At 45.3% G+C, this 13,863-nt stretch overlaps 1 protein-coding gene across 1 annotated transcript in view; it reads right to left on the reverse strand.

Annotated features, from left to right (window-relative positions):
* MED13L (mediator complex subunit 13 like) overlaps positions 1-13,863 on the reverse strand; it is a 418,263-nt gene that overhangs the window by 190,952 nt on the left and 213,448 nt on the right. The window lies entirely within an intron of this gene.

Raw genomic sequence — 13,863 nt, forward strand, 5'->3', positions numbered from 1 at the left:
CTGTGGGGAGCTAAACCCCCCCCATAGCCCGCTCCAAGTGCTGCTGCTGCCCGCCCCAAGCACATCACAGCACAGCACAGCACAGCCCCCCACCAGGAAGAGCCCAGCACAGCCCCAGCCAGCAGTGGCAGCCCACACGCAGCTCCAGGGGCACAACCCCCATGCCCTCCCAGGGTGCATGCATGGCAAGAGCCGCCCCTTCCCCACCTGCACGAGCTGCTCGTAGTTCTGTACCACACCCCATCCTGCCCTGACTGAGCAGCGTCTGCCCCTACCCCACGCCCTCCCTCACAGTGGGAACCTCAATCTGCACCCCACAATGCTTCTTCCCTGCCCCCACCCCTACTCCCACACCAGACTTACCAGCCCAAAACTGGTCTCCAACCTGCACAGCCACATACTGGAATTGGACTGGTATCAGCCGATATGGCTCCTTAAAAATCAGCCATCAGTATCGACCCAAAACATCTCTATATCAGTGCACCCCTAATTACGCCTTTTACCAACTCTCTTAATATTGCTTGTTTAACACTTAGTTCTTCAGGAAAAAAACAACTACTTTTCTGTACATCTGGAGCATATGCTGTACAGTGTAGCAACTAACAGTATATAAATAAAAAGAAACAATAGTAATTAACAATTTAGGAATACATCAGTTTTTCTTCATATAACTTACATTATGTTTCATAGTATCAGACCTTATGATAACACTTTACTCAATGTTAAAAGCGAAACTTATTTATTGTCCGGTATATAATAGTCTTGAGTTTTCAGCAATGCTTATACTTTTAACTGCAACTACTTTTCTAATTAGTGGGTCTCTCAATAAGACTTTCTTTCCTTCTATAATAGTAAGTTTCCTCAAAAATCTTCCCAGTTCATTGAACTGAGAACAATTCTCTGAATTACCTACTTTGTGCTCTTAAAATAAGTACACTATTTCCTTATGGAAGTCATATATCCTGTGGCTTGAAAAAGTCAATGAAGGAAGGACACAGTGATGCCTAATGAGAAGGCTGGGAGGGCTTACGCAACAGGTCAGGAAACCTCCAGGGTATTGTACACAGTAAAATCCATACAGTGGTAGTAACAACTATATTTCTTCTCAGCACAATTTACCTAATTAGAGATTTCCAATACATTTAAACCACCATTTGCAGACAAACATGCATACATACACATACCTGCAAACACTGGCTAAATTAATTGAAAGAACTTTTATATTCTTATTAAAGGGAGAAATGTTTTGCTTTAAAAATGGTGTTCCCCACCACAAAAAATATTTGCTGTTAGCAAGGCTTAAATTATAAGGTTCAAGAGCAAGAGAAAGTATAAGAAAAAAAAGTCTTCACTGCCAACCCAAAAGCAGACAAGTTTTTCCCCCATTCAGTCCAAATCTAATCAATGCTTTATTTGTATAACCCAAATGGAAGGACTGATATTATGCTCCCTCCTCCTTTAAGTTCTCCAATAATATACTTCTACAAGGTGACTTAAGAGTAACCAAAGTTACCGATCCAATTGCCAATATGTGGCCCAGCAGCATGGAAAGCAGCAACTGGCTAGTAAGTCTGTTGAGGGGGACAGGGCAAGGGGGGAGGGAAGGGGCCTGGGGGGGCACAGATCATGTCCCCCGTGTTGAGGGAGGGAGTGGGGGGAGCAGGGGCAGGGCACGGAATGGAGCTGTGGCTTGTCTGAGGGGCATGGGGGGGGAGCAGCTCCAGCCACTATGCACACCCTGGGAGGCCATGGGGGGACATGTGCCCCCGGATTTGTAAGGGGTGAGGAAGGGCTGTCACTGTGGGCTGGAGCTGGGGCCACTGCTGAGCTCTTCCTGTTGGAGAGAGGAGAAGGAGAGAGGGGGAGCTGGGCCGGGCTGAGCATGGGGCAGGTAGCAGCAGTACTGGGAGCGGAGGCTACATCGAATTTTAGGGTGACTGTAGCCCCCCCATAGTTCCCCCTCCCAGTGCCACCACCACCCACCCCAAGCACAGCCCTGGCCCAATCCCCATGCTGGGAAGAGGTCCCTGCAGCCCTGGCCCAAGCCCACAGTGGCAGTCCACCCTTGCCCCATGCACAGATCTGGGGGCAAAGGCCCCTACGCCCTCCTGGGGTGTGTGTAGTGGCAGAAGCCGCCCCTGCATCCCCCACATGAGCTGCTCACGGCTCTGTCCTATGCCCTGCCCCACCCCAGCTGTGCAGTGCCTGCTCCCTGCCCAAGCCCCACGCCTTCCATCACTGCAAGGGTCTCATTGAATAAGCTTTAGTTAAAGCGCCATTTTTCAGCACAGGGACGCTAATACACACGACACTGGAGTCTACTGAAGCACACCAATTAATCAAGTCTACTCTAGCATGTAATTACAGTGTATCGTAGCAGCCTCAATGTACACCCAGTGAATTTAGGCAGCATTATATATAATTAAGAGAAGGCAGCAGTTGTAGGCCAGGTACCTACTTTTAAACAACTGCATGATCTACACTTCAAAAACTTTTCTAGTGCAGACAAATAAAACAGGGAGTCAGGCAACCTGGGTTTTATTCCAGTCCCTCCCTCAAGCCTAGTGTATATTTCCAAAGCTAAGGGTCCTAGTTGAAGAAGATACCACTAACAGCTCAGTCTCTCTTAAATCAAAGAAAAAAATACAGTTTACAAGCAGAGGCAAATTTTACAAATTGACAGGTATCAAGTCCATAACAAGACTTTAAACTGAATTTGGAAACTAAACCAATGAAAACAACAAACCACTGCTGTCAGGCTTGAAGCAAAAACAAAAAACAAAAAAACCCCACTTAAAATAATTTTCTAGTATAGCTATACTGGCAAAGCCCTCTTAGTGTAGCTGTGCTTATAATGGCAAAAGAACTGTTATACAATTTACATGTTTCCCTAGTTACATAAACTGTACATTAGAAAGCATTTGTACATCAACACAACTATCAGGGCTTTAATAGTATAGAAAATTGTTGAAAGAAAAAAATTTCACAACCATAAGAAAAAGCGCAACCATATCCTTAAATCAACAGTACTAGTAAATGTTTTTTATTACAGATTTGCTTTAGCAAGTGAACCACCACCTGGTGCTCTCAGAGTTTATATAAAATCTAGCCCTAAGCAAAATATACTGCAGTCCTTTAAATGTAATGGTTACAAAGTCATGAATCACAGTAGAAAGAGGCACAGTTTCATGAAATGGCCAAAGATAGATGACAAAGAAAGATATCTTGATTATTGTTGCCATATAATCATCTACCAGCAGCTGGAAAACTTCAGTAACAAAGAGTGGGCACTCATCAGTAAATCAATCAAGTAAAACAAGGATGCAGAGCTGGTACTCTGAACATACAGATCATATCGCCATTTTTGGTTGAGCTGCAATTTCTCCTTAAACAGTGCAACTGTTGGAACTTACCCATAATGTTATTTTATTTTTTATTAACTGATTTTTATTCCATTTGTTATTACTTTTTTATATAAAGGTGACAAAAACTGAACACAATGGGTGTGTCCACACATGCAAGCATATGCACTTGCAGAAGCTCAAGCAGCAGCAGCACAAATTTGTACCACAGATTTGTGCCTCAGCACACTTGCCTGAACATTCACTTTGGTGCAGGGCAAAATGTGTCATCTAGGGCAAACTGACCCTGCCCAGTTCCTCCTGGATCTTCAGCCAGGAGGAGGTAGAGGGATCCATCAAGTCCCAGGACCTCCTGGTCAACCTCCTCCTGCCCCTGGCCAAGTGGGCCCTGTATCTGACCAGACAGGAGGCTCTGGCCAGGAAGGTGCCTGGAGACTGTGGGGCCGCTTTCCTTTCACTTGTCCATGCACATCTCTGGGCGGAGCACCAGTGGGCAGCATCCACTGGCTCCTTGGATGCCTTAGAGGATGGGTGGGTGTGGCCCAGGGGACTCCGCTTCAGGGTCCCCCTCAGGCGCACTTATTTGCATGTTTTGACCCTTTGACCCCCTATCCTGTTTTTTTCATTAGTTGTCCCAAAGTATTTTGTTGTAACATTCACCCACTCGCCTCCATAAAATAGAGACTACTCGTTAGCTGGGTGAGCCTTAGAGCCCACGCTATTTTGAATATTACAAATACACAGAAGCTTCTGAGCCTGGCCCATTAGTATCTGGGCACACTAGCCCTTGTGCCAGCTGGACTGCTGAAGCAGCCCTAACCTAGAGTGGCCCCTATACTCTTTACCCATTGCAGCAGTCTGGCAGCAGGGGATACTGCCTGGCTGTGACCTACCGCCATCTGTTACAGCATCCACCCCCTTGAACCTGCGGCCCCATGACTGCATGCCTGCCAGACCTAGATAGGGACCACAAGGCTCCCTGGGCTGTAGTACAGGCACTGCAGCAGAGATCCTCCACCTCTGGGCCAGCTGCCAGTGGGCCGTGGCTGCACAGCTGGCCTTTGGGCAGCACTGTTCTCATGTCTTCTGGTGTTCCTGCTCTGCCATCTGGGCAGCTATTGCCCAGATGAGCTCCTTGCGGTGGCTCGTTTTGAACTGTTGAAGTGTGTCCTCCTGGTCCCAAATGGCCAGGAGGTCAGCCACCTCATCTGTCCTCCAGTTGGGTCCCCAGTGCTGGCCCTGGGCAGGCTCCTCTACCCAGGTCCCGCCACTTGCCTTACCAGCAGAGATCCTGATGTTCCCCGTTTAAAAACTGCAGCTTCTCTGAACCACCCCCCACCCCCAAAATTCTCTCATTAAAATACCTAAAAAACATGTTCTTTCATGATTAAAATGAAATGCCATTGTATATAGAGAGATCAGTTCAACAATGCTGTATTGATATATTTACAAGTTTAAAGCAATTTGGAAGCCTACCAGTGCCTCTGTCATCATAATACAATTAATTCTAAATATCTATGTGCTTTGGCATTTGATTTTGTTTTTTGCTTTTTTATCATAGAAAAATCAGAGCTGTGTCTGCCCCCTTCACTCACCAGGATGTGGGGCACTGAGCAGCACTTATATGCTGGTGCCCTTCCTCAGCCCATGCCCCTCACTCCCAACACACAGCCCCACCAGTGCCCCTCACTCCTGGCCTGCAGCCCCTGCCTGCCCCCACTAGCTCCCTCCTGGCAGCAGCTCCATCCTAGCCCCAGGACATGAATGAGGCAGCAGGACATGAGGGCACACATAAGCAGGCCAGGCCTGTGCATTATGCCATGTGCAACCCCACATCTCCTGCAGCTGTGGGTCATAAGCATCCCCATGGCCACTACAGCTACTACTGCTACAAGGGACAGGAAGGGACAATCCCAAACAGTCCCCCCACCTTCAGTGCCCCCCCCCCCCCACATCCTATACATCCATACTTACCAGGGACAGAGCCTAGGTCCAATCCAATGCTGCAGCCTTGTCCCGCTTCTGTTTGTTCCAGCATACTGAGGCAGTGTGCTGGAGCAGTAGGGGCATGGGGCAAGCTTACAGATGCTCTGGCTACATGCTAAAGCATCTCTCTGGAGGAGCCAGCTGCTGGTTGCCTCCAGACATGCTCCAAGAGCATGCCCTGCACCGCTTTTTCCCAGGGTGGTTTGTTTTTTTTATACCGGGATTTCCCAGTATCAAAATTAGAGTCTGTGTTGCAAATATGCACCACAGGAAACATTTCTGTGTTCCTAGTGTGCCTCTTGCGGCATCTCAAACTGCTTTGAGATGCCCCAACAGACATGTGCTTGCTCATCTAGATGCAGCCAATACATCAAATCAGAGAGCAATAATGATAATATCATGTTGTTATTAAATTTACAAAGTGGTTTTATTGTTTGTTATTATGCAATGCCATATACTTACTAGAAATCTCCAATACATTTGAATGGGCAGCAACCAAAGTATCACAGAGAACAGGCAATACGTCTGCAATTTTCTCAGCTACAATTGTTTTCATTCCAAAGGAATGTTAGACGAGGCAAAAGTGGCTGAAAATGTTTCATAACCCTCAAGTCTGACTGGGGTATATATTAAAACAGTAGTTTTCAACCTATGGCTTGCAAACAATATGTTGCCTTGAAGAACCTTCCCAGGCTGCTTGTGGTAACAAAAAATAAACTGAAGTTGAGGTTTACAGGGAGAGCAAAGTGATGTTGATGCAGCTCATACTGGCTCAGTAATGCTGCCCAGGAACCCAGTAAAGGCTGGTGGGGGCCGGAGGGGGACACTAAAATTATAGTATTCCCAGGAATGCTCTTACGGTAACTGTGAATGGTCGCCCTAATGTTACTATGCAGTCAGTTATGAGAAAGCACAAGATGGCTGTGGCAGCTCAATGCCAACTAAGAATTTCTGTGCACAAAGGACATTTCTAGCTGCACTGTTAAAGGAAATCTTATGTCCACTTCCTGCTACTTCAAAATGCAAAGGAATTTAATGCAACACTCTAAAATTCTTGGTTCAGATGACACACCCTTTATTAGATCAACTAAGAAACTGCAAAAATATTATCTTTCTTTGCGATTTCTTAGTTGCTCTAATGAAAGGTATCATCTCACTGACACAGCTACCCAATACATCCCTGAAACAAGGAATTTAATAGAAATGAAGACCAGAACCTGTGTAGCAGAGATTTGTGTCCATTAGCAAACAGCAGCTTTAAATAATGTCTAATATAGGGGCTTAACTTGGGCAGCACTAACATTTTTTAAACTTCTCCATTCTTTAATCAAATGAAGAGTTTTAATTTCAATTTTTACTCTTGTTTTTCTGATAGGATTATAACAAAGAGAATTTTTGGACATCTTTACTTTTTTCCAGTGTTATTTATTTTTAGTATTACTTAACAGAAACTTTCCAGGTTTATTTCTATTACAAAATGTTCAGAACATAATTTTGCCTCTGGCCAAAATTCAGAATAGACTTTTGCTTGGGTTTTATTTCTAACCAGATGGTTTACAAAAATTATAGGAAAAGGGGGTCTAACATGATAAACTTTTTAGTAAGATAGAATGGAGAGGTTGTTCTGAAGACCTGTTACCTTTTACCATGTCAAAAACCCGTATCTTAAAGATTCTCTAAGTAAGAATTGACACAGTAGATCATTATGGCCTTGAAAGAGCTGCTGTGTGTCAACAAGATGTATTTTAAAGACTGTTAAGGGAAATACAGACTCTAGAGAAGTCATTATAGTCTCAACTGAACAAAATGATTCCATTGATTCTGTCATTTGCTTCCAATTAAGTTAGTCTTTTTAAAACAATTTCTTAAACACAAGCTTGAAAAAGTTATAGTACACAAAAATCTTCACTAGAAAAAAGATTTAAAACCCAGGAAGCCAGTTTAGCTTTTTAGATAACTAAACTAGTTGCATCAGATTGACTTTTATTAGTAGATACACTTTGTCTCAAAACAATAAAGAGTTTTTATCTATCTATATATATATCTATATCTATATCTATATCTATATCTATATATAAAATCACATTTGCTGTGATCTTCAGTCAAAACAGAAATAGTGGAAGATGGAATACAAAGTTTTATATCTGAAATCCCTATTTCTAGATTGTGTGAATTTAACTTGTATCTTAAGGCACTGTGTCTACTGCAGAGATGGTAAACTCACCTTGTGCTCCAGGCCAGATCTGGGTTGGATGCAGCACAGAATACACAACAGAGGCAGGAGCTCCAACTCTGACCCAGGGCATGCTGCGGTGATGAAGCAAGCTCTGGCTACCACTGTGTGCTGGGGGCCAGAGCAAGAGCCAACATGTGGCAGCTGTGGGGCCAGTGACCAAGGAGATATGGCTTTAAAAGTGAAGACAGACAAAGCAGCTGGGGTGCAGCTGGAGCTACATCAGCTCACACTCACCCTGCTGCCTCCAAGCACTATGTCTAGAAGGGCTCAAGGATTGTGGCACAGGCCTCTCTCCTCAGTCACACCCTTCAACTTCCAGTGGCTCCTGGGACTAGGGACAGAAGTTACACATAAACCAATTTAAGTGATCGGAAACTGGTTTAAACCTGTAGTAAAACAGAAGTTCAGTGCAAGTAAACTGCTTTCAAAATGGTCAAAACCGATTTAAGATAAAGCTGGTTGGATCAGATTTAACTGACTTAGGTCAAACAGGTTTATGGAACTTCTGTCCCAGATCTCGTCCTGGTTCCAGTTAACTCAGAGTCCCCCAGCATACCAGGATGCTTTGCAGCCCTGGGCTATGCTGTCTGCTAGAGTGGAGCAGAGACTGCCTCACTCCCATGCTCCTATTAGACTGCTTGCTGCCTGTGTCCCCCCTAGCCAGGATCTACATGGCACGTGGGGGAAAGGAAAGCCCCTGTGGTGGGGGCTTTTCGATCCTTGGCAGCCCTCTCCCCTTCCCAGTTGCTGATTACTTCAGCTGCTGCCCCAGGAGGGACAGAGAAGCAGCTTCCTGGCTGGGTGCCTAGGCGCCCGTGAAGCCCAGCATGGACACACCAGAGAGCCCCTGCCTTGGAGCAGGGGGTTCTTCTCACTGAAGCCCAGAGTCCCCCAGCCTCGGGCAGTCCCAGGGAGCTGAGGGGAATTCTTCCTCTCCCAGAGCCCCAGAGCTGTTTGCCTTAGCTGCTCGGAGTCTCAGGAATAGCCTGGGGTAGCCTTAGGAACTGGTGGGAAATTATTCTGATTCTTCGCCAGCTGATTTTGCCTGAGCTGCTGTGAGTCTGAAGCAAAACTTTTTGCAGGAGACTGGAAGAATTTCCCTCCACTCTCTGAAGCTGCCCCAGGCTATCACTGAGACTTACGGCAGCTAAGGCAAACAGATTTGGGGCTTGGGAAGAGAACAATTCCCTTCAGCTACCTGGGGGACCCTGGGCTGGGGTAGAGGAAGCCCACCAAAGCAGGGGCTCTCCTGTGCCCCCATGCTGGGCTGCATGGGCAGGCACCTGGCCAGAAGGATGCCTCCTTCCCCGTGGCAGCAGCTAAAGCGATCAGCTGCTGAGAAGGGGGCAGGGGGCATGGATTTCCCTCAGCTCCCCAGGGCTGCCTGGGCTGGGGAACCCAGGCTGGGGGAAACCTCCGGAGAGGGACACTCCCCCAAAGTAGGCCAGCAACTGGATGCGGGGCTCCTCAACCCCCTGTGGGGGGCAGCAGAGAGTTGGGGGCATGTCTTGGGGAGACAATCAAGGACACTTGGCTGGACTGGCAATGGCCAGCAGGCTGGGAGACATGCTCTAGTTCACCTGCCTATAGGCCTGGGTCAGTGCAGGCCTCCCTCTGCCTTTTCCAACTGAAAACTGAACATCAGTTCAGTTGGTTATTGGTTCAACCTATGCAGCTTAGAGAAAATTGCCTAGATTGAATCAATTCTCAGGCTTTTTGACTGTCTGTGTTTAGCCCTGTAGCCTGGCAGGACAGATAGATCAGCTGCACAGGCCAGATGCAGCCTGTGGGCTATACATTTGATACCCCAGTCTAACGTACATGTACAATTCTCACATCTTGGTATTATCTTTCAATCATTTTTAAAAAAAGTATACCTAATGTGTTTCTATCTCTGTCACTTACAGATCAAGAAACTCGCACCTGGTTCTTTGATACTGATATCTATGTAACAACTGAAGCTGCATGCATACATACCCACTATCCAAAAAAAGGAATGCAAATGACAGTCATATACAATCTACTATACAGACAATACATAACAAAATTAAAAACGATAAAAGGTTTTTTTTAATCAATTATTTTTCACGTGAACTTCAATATTCTGCAATACCACATACCAGAAAAATTACTATAACAATAAACAATAAGGGAGACAAAATGGAATGACTATATTCAGCATGAATTTTCAACACAAAAAAGCTTAGTCTCCATAGTAAAATTACTTTTATAAATTACTGCAGTGACTGATTCTATGTATACCAATAAATGCAGCTGTTGGAAGATAGATTGATATGTCTCCCTTGCTTCAGTTACACTGAGAAACACCTCAAGGTGGTAAACAAGGTTCCTTTTTAATTAAACATCTCCTTGTGAATTTTTAAAATAGAAGTGCAAACAATAAATCATCTTTTCAAATTCACTGACACAAGAAACTAAGAAAAAAGCTTCACAACATACAAACACATTCAAGAGTGCATTTTTGTTAATATTTTTGATAGATTTGTTTGGATTTTACACTGGAGCCCACTTAAAATGTCTGAATTAATAAAATCAAATCTGGCTACCCTGCACAGAAGTATATAACAGCATGACAGGTAACTGTTGCTAATATTCAAAGCATTCTTAGCACAAAATAAGTAACTGAAAAGTTAAAGCAATTCATACCATAAATAAGTGGTCCTCAACTTTCACAGGCCCATGGGCAACAATACTGGGCAAGTAATGTGTTATGGGTGGGCACACAATTTGCTGTCACTTGTAACTTTAATTCTCTGTGGCTGCTTGCAATGTAGGAGGTTTTATGGACAACGTGCCTAAAAGCTATGGATTTGAAACTTTTGCCATAAACTTTCTACTTCTGCATCCAGAACACACAATCTTGCTGTCAGAAATATATTACATAACAACAAATCATGTGGATTTTGACCTTCAAATAAATCCTTTTCCTCAAACTCCCCAACAGGAGGCCAGAATAGACAACTCTTTCTCTTCGTTCCTATGTTCAGAGAGTTCTGAAAAAAGATTATATACTCTCTTCTTTACTGTAACGAGCTCCAGTTTTGGCTTAAAAGCACATTACTAGGAGTATGTGAGAGCAGGAATAAGTTTACATTTGTACAAAGCAGAGGCCCCCAAACTGTGGTATGTGCACCTCTGGGGGCACACAACACATCTCTGGCAGGTATGCAAGAGAAATTGCATAATGATGGGTGGAATTTTAATTTTAACAATAATTGCCATTTAAGGGGTTAACTATTAAACCTATGCTGGGGGGGAGGGTACGTGGGCAGCTGGTAAGTCTGGAAGTGGTTACACAATAAGAAGCATCTTGGGACCCTCTGTACTAAAGGATACAAAAGAAAAACTAGTGGAAGTTTTAGGAAAACAAAAATTTTGGCTGTGTTCTAAGTAAATGAGATATTTTATGCGTTTCATTAGCTAATCACTGGGCATAAGTATTCAGTTCTAATACATAATGCTACTATATTAAGAAAATCTCCAACCCAGCAATGGCCTCTTTTGCAAAGAAAAGGATCTGCTTCTAAGCCAGCCAGGCATTTTACAAGCTGTTTGTTGCAACTCTTACTCTTTGTGAAACTGACTCAAATGCTCCACTCCTGAATGGACTTAAGAGCTGAAAAAGAACAGGATTTTCAATGTTTTTGGCCACTACTTTCATGAAGAGCAGGCATTCCCGAGTCAGCTGAAAAGTTCCATAAAAACAGGAACCTTGACAGCGATTCTTTTGAATTGCTGGTCATCACAGAACTGATTCAGAAGTCTCGCTCCTGAAGCAGCAACATAGGAGGGGCTCATGGACAGGTCTGCAAGCCATGGATTTAGGACTCCTGCCATGAAACCCTCCCCCCGCAGCCCTGGCACCTAGGTCCACCCCTGCCCCACAGGGACCCCTCAGCCATGCCGGTGCCCATCACTGACCCACAGCCCCCCACCCCTGCCAGAATGGGTCCCCATCTGGCCCCCAGCAAGCCCCACTCACCTCAAAGGCTCTAGGAGGGAAAAAGTGAGCCTAAGCCGGGGCGGGCAATTATTCAGGGCCGCTTACCAAGTTTTGGTAAGCTGTCAAGGACTGAATGGGTAGTTCTGCCCCTTGACAGGTGCCCCACCCCCTGGTTGCCATCTTGTGACCAGAAATCCTGTCCTCTAACCCCTGACCTTTGCCACCAGAAGTCCCTTCTCTTGTCCCCAGAAGTACTCCTTTCAGCAAGGGGCTTTCCTGTCTTAGAACTAATATTAAACTATACTAAATTATATTCTAAAAATCAAGCATCTACATTAATTTATTTTCAAAAAATATTTTTGTTCTGATTTATATGTGTTTGTGTAGTGTACACAGAGGTGATTGTACTATAGCTTAAAATGAAGTCTTACTCTTGTATATTGTGGGGGATGGAGGGCATGGGCAGTGGCTATAGGCTTGTGGGGGGCTGTAAGTGTGTGGGGGAGGGTGTGGGTGTGTGTAGGGAGTTTGTGGGGGGCATGGGTGTAAGGGTGGGGGTATGTGTGGATATGTGGGGTGGGGTGGGTATGGTGTTTGCAGGAAGTTGTGTGGGGGGGGACTGGCTGGGGTGTGTGAGGGTATGGGGGTCTCTATGTACGGCAGTGCAAGGAGGAGTGTGGGTGCATGTGTATGGTGGGGTATGCATGTGAGACTCGCCTTATGAACACACACACACAAGTCCCTCCCTCCCTCATTGCACGGATGCTCCCTCACCCCCATTCCTGGCCCTGGGGCACATGTTCCTGCAGTCTGACCATGCAGCTAGGAACCATCTGGTGCAGGAGCAGCCGACAGAGGGCAGGGAAGCACTGAAAGCGGTGGGGGGGAGGGGAAAACAGTGGCAGCAAGCAGGTGCGCACAGCACAGTCACAGCCGGATGGGAACACGGGGTCCATGCCAGAGTCCCAGGGCCAGTGCTGGCAGGGCCCAGAGTGGGACAGCAGGAGCACAGGACCCAGGCCACACCAGGGGTCTATGAAGCCAGGTCAGGCTACATCAGCAGAGAGAAGGGGGAGTCAACCCAGGTCCAGAGCCCCTGCTGGCCCTGCCATGAGCTCCTGCTGCCCCACTGGTGCAGATTCTGGGACACTGCATGGTCCCCACTCTGCTGCCCAGCTTTTATTGTGCTCCACACACCCCCTCGCTGTTACTCTCCCCCTCTCCCTCCCACCACCACTTCCAGGCAACCGGGAGCATATAAATATTAATTTTTAAAAATTTTTAGGGGCCAGACAGAATGACCTGACAGGCCAGATCTGGTCTCTGGACTGTATTTTGTCTGTCCCTGCCCTAAGCCAAGCCCTGGTTGACTAACAGCCTCAGGCCCTGCTCCTTCCCACTCTCCCTCCCCTTTGGGACAGGGCTTAGGGTTTGGCACCCTTTTTGCAAGAAGCTCTTGCAGGCTGGAGCCCTGCCAGCCTGCAGAAAGCTCTTTGCAGAAGTGGAAAATCCATGGGTATCCCTGTTAAAATGAAAAATCTACTTTTTTCTCTATTAAAAGGGAAAATCTGGGGTTATTTCTGTTTTTCCATGGGAAACGGAAAACCCGGACCCCTGTTCATTTGAAACAAAGAACACATTTCTTCTGTTAATTGACAAAATGGCATGACCCCAGAAAGTGTGAACTATAGTTATATGTACATTTGTTAACTTTCTTTTAAAGACTGTAAATTGGAGAAGCCTGAAAACACATGAAAATCAGAATATAATTTTTGTTGGGAGACGTCCTTTTGTAAAAATTGCTTAGCACTTGGAAACTAATGTATTTTTTTTTTCTACCACGTAAAACTTGACCTTAAATTATGTGATGCAGATTTGGAATGGATTAACAGATCTTTTCATATAAAACACAGATGTTGAAGTTCCACTATAAGGAAGTTCCACAAAATATACCAAAACCTACCTCAGACATCACAACATATAAATTATAAGGCGTTATCTGCTTGAGCATCTCTTGTATAAAAATTAAAAAATGAACAGATAAAACAAGTTCCTTGTGCAAGCTACTCTTGCTCCAGGCATATTACTATCTCAGGTGTTACAATTTCTAGCTTGGCTGGCATTATTGGATATATTTTATGCGTGTGAATACAACCATAGCACTTTGCTGGATGGAACCAGTATAATTGAACTTTGAATACATTATCTGTATTTGCCAGAAGGGGAAAAACATCTTCTCAGTTTCATTGTGCCAGCAAAATCTACAGCAATACTGAATCTCAATTGGAAGTCCGAAGTCAAAGGGGAGACAGAAA

This window comes from Crocodylus porosus, unplaced genomic scaffold, assembly GCF_001723895.1.
Source record: "Crocodylus porosus isolate Cpor-Errol unplaced genomic scaffold, CroPor_comp1, whole genome shotgun sequence".
Taxonomy (NCBI): Eukaryota; Metazoa; Chordata; order Crocodylia; family Crocodylidae; genus Crocodylus; species Crocodylus porosus.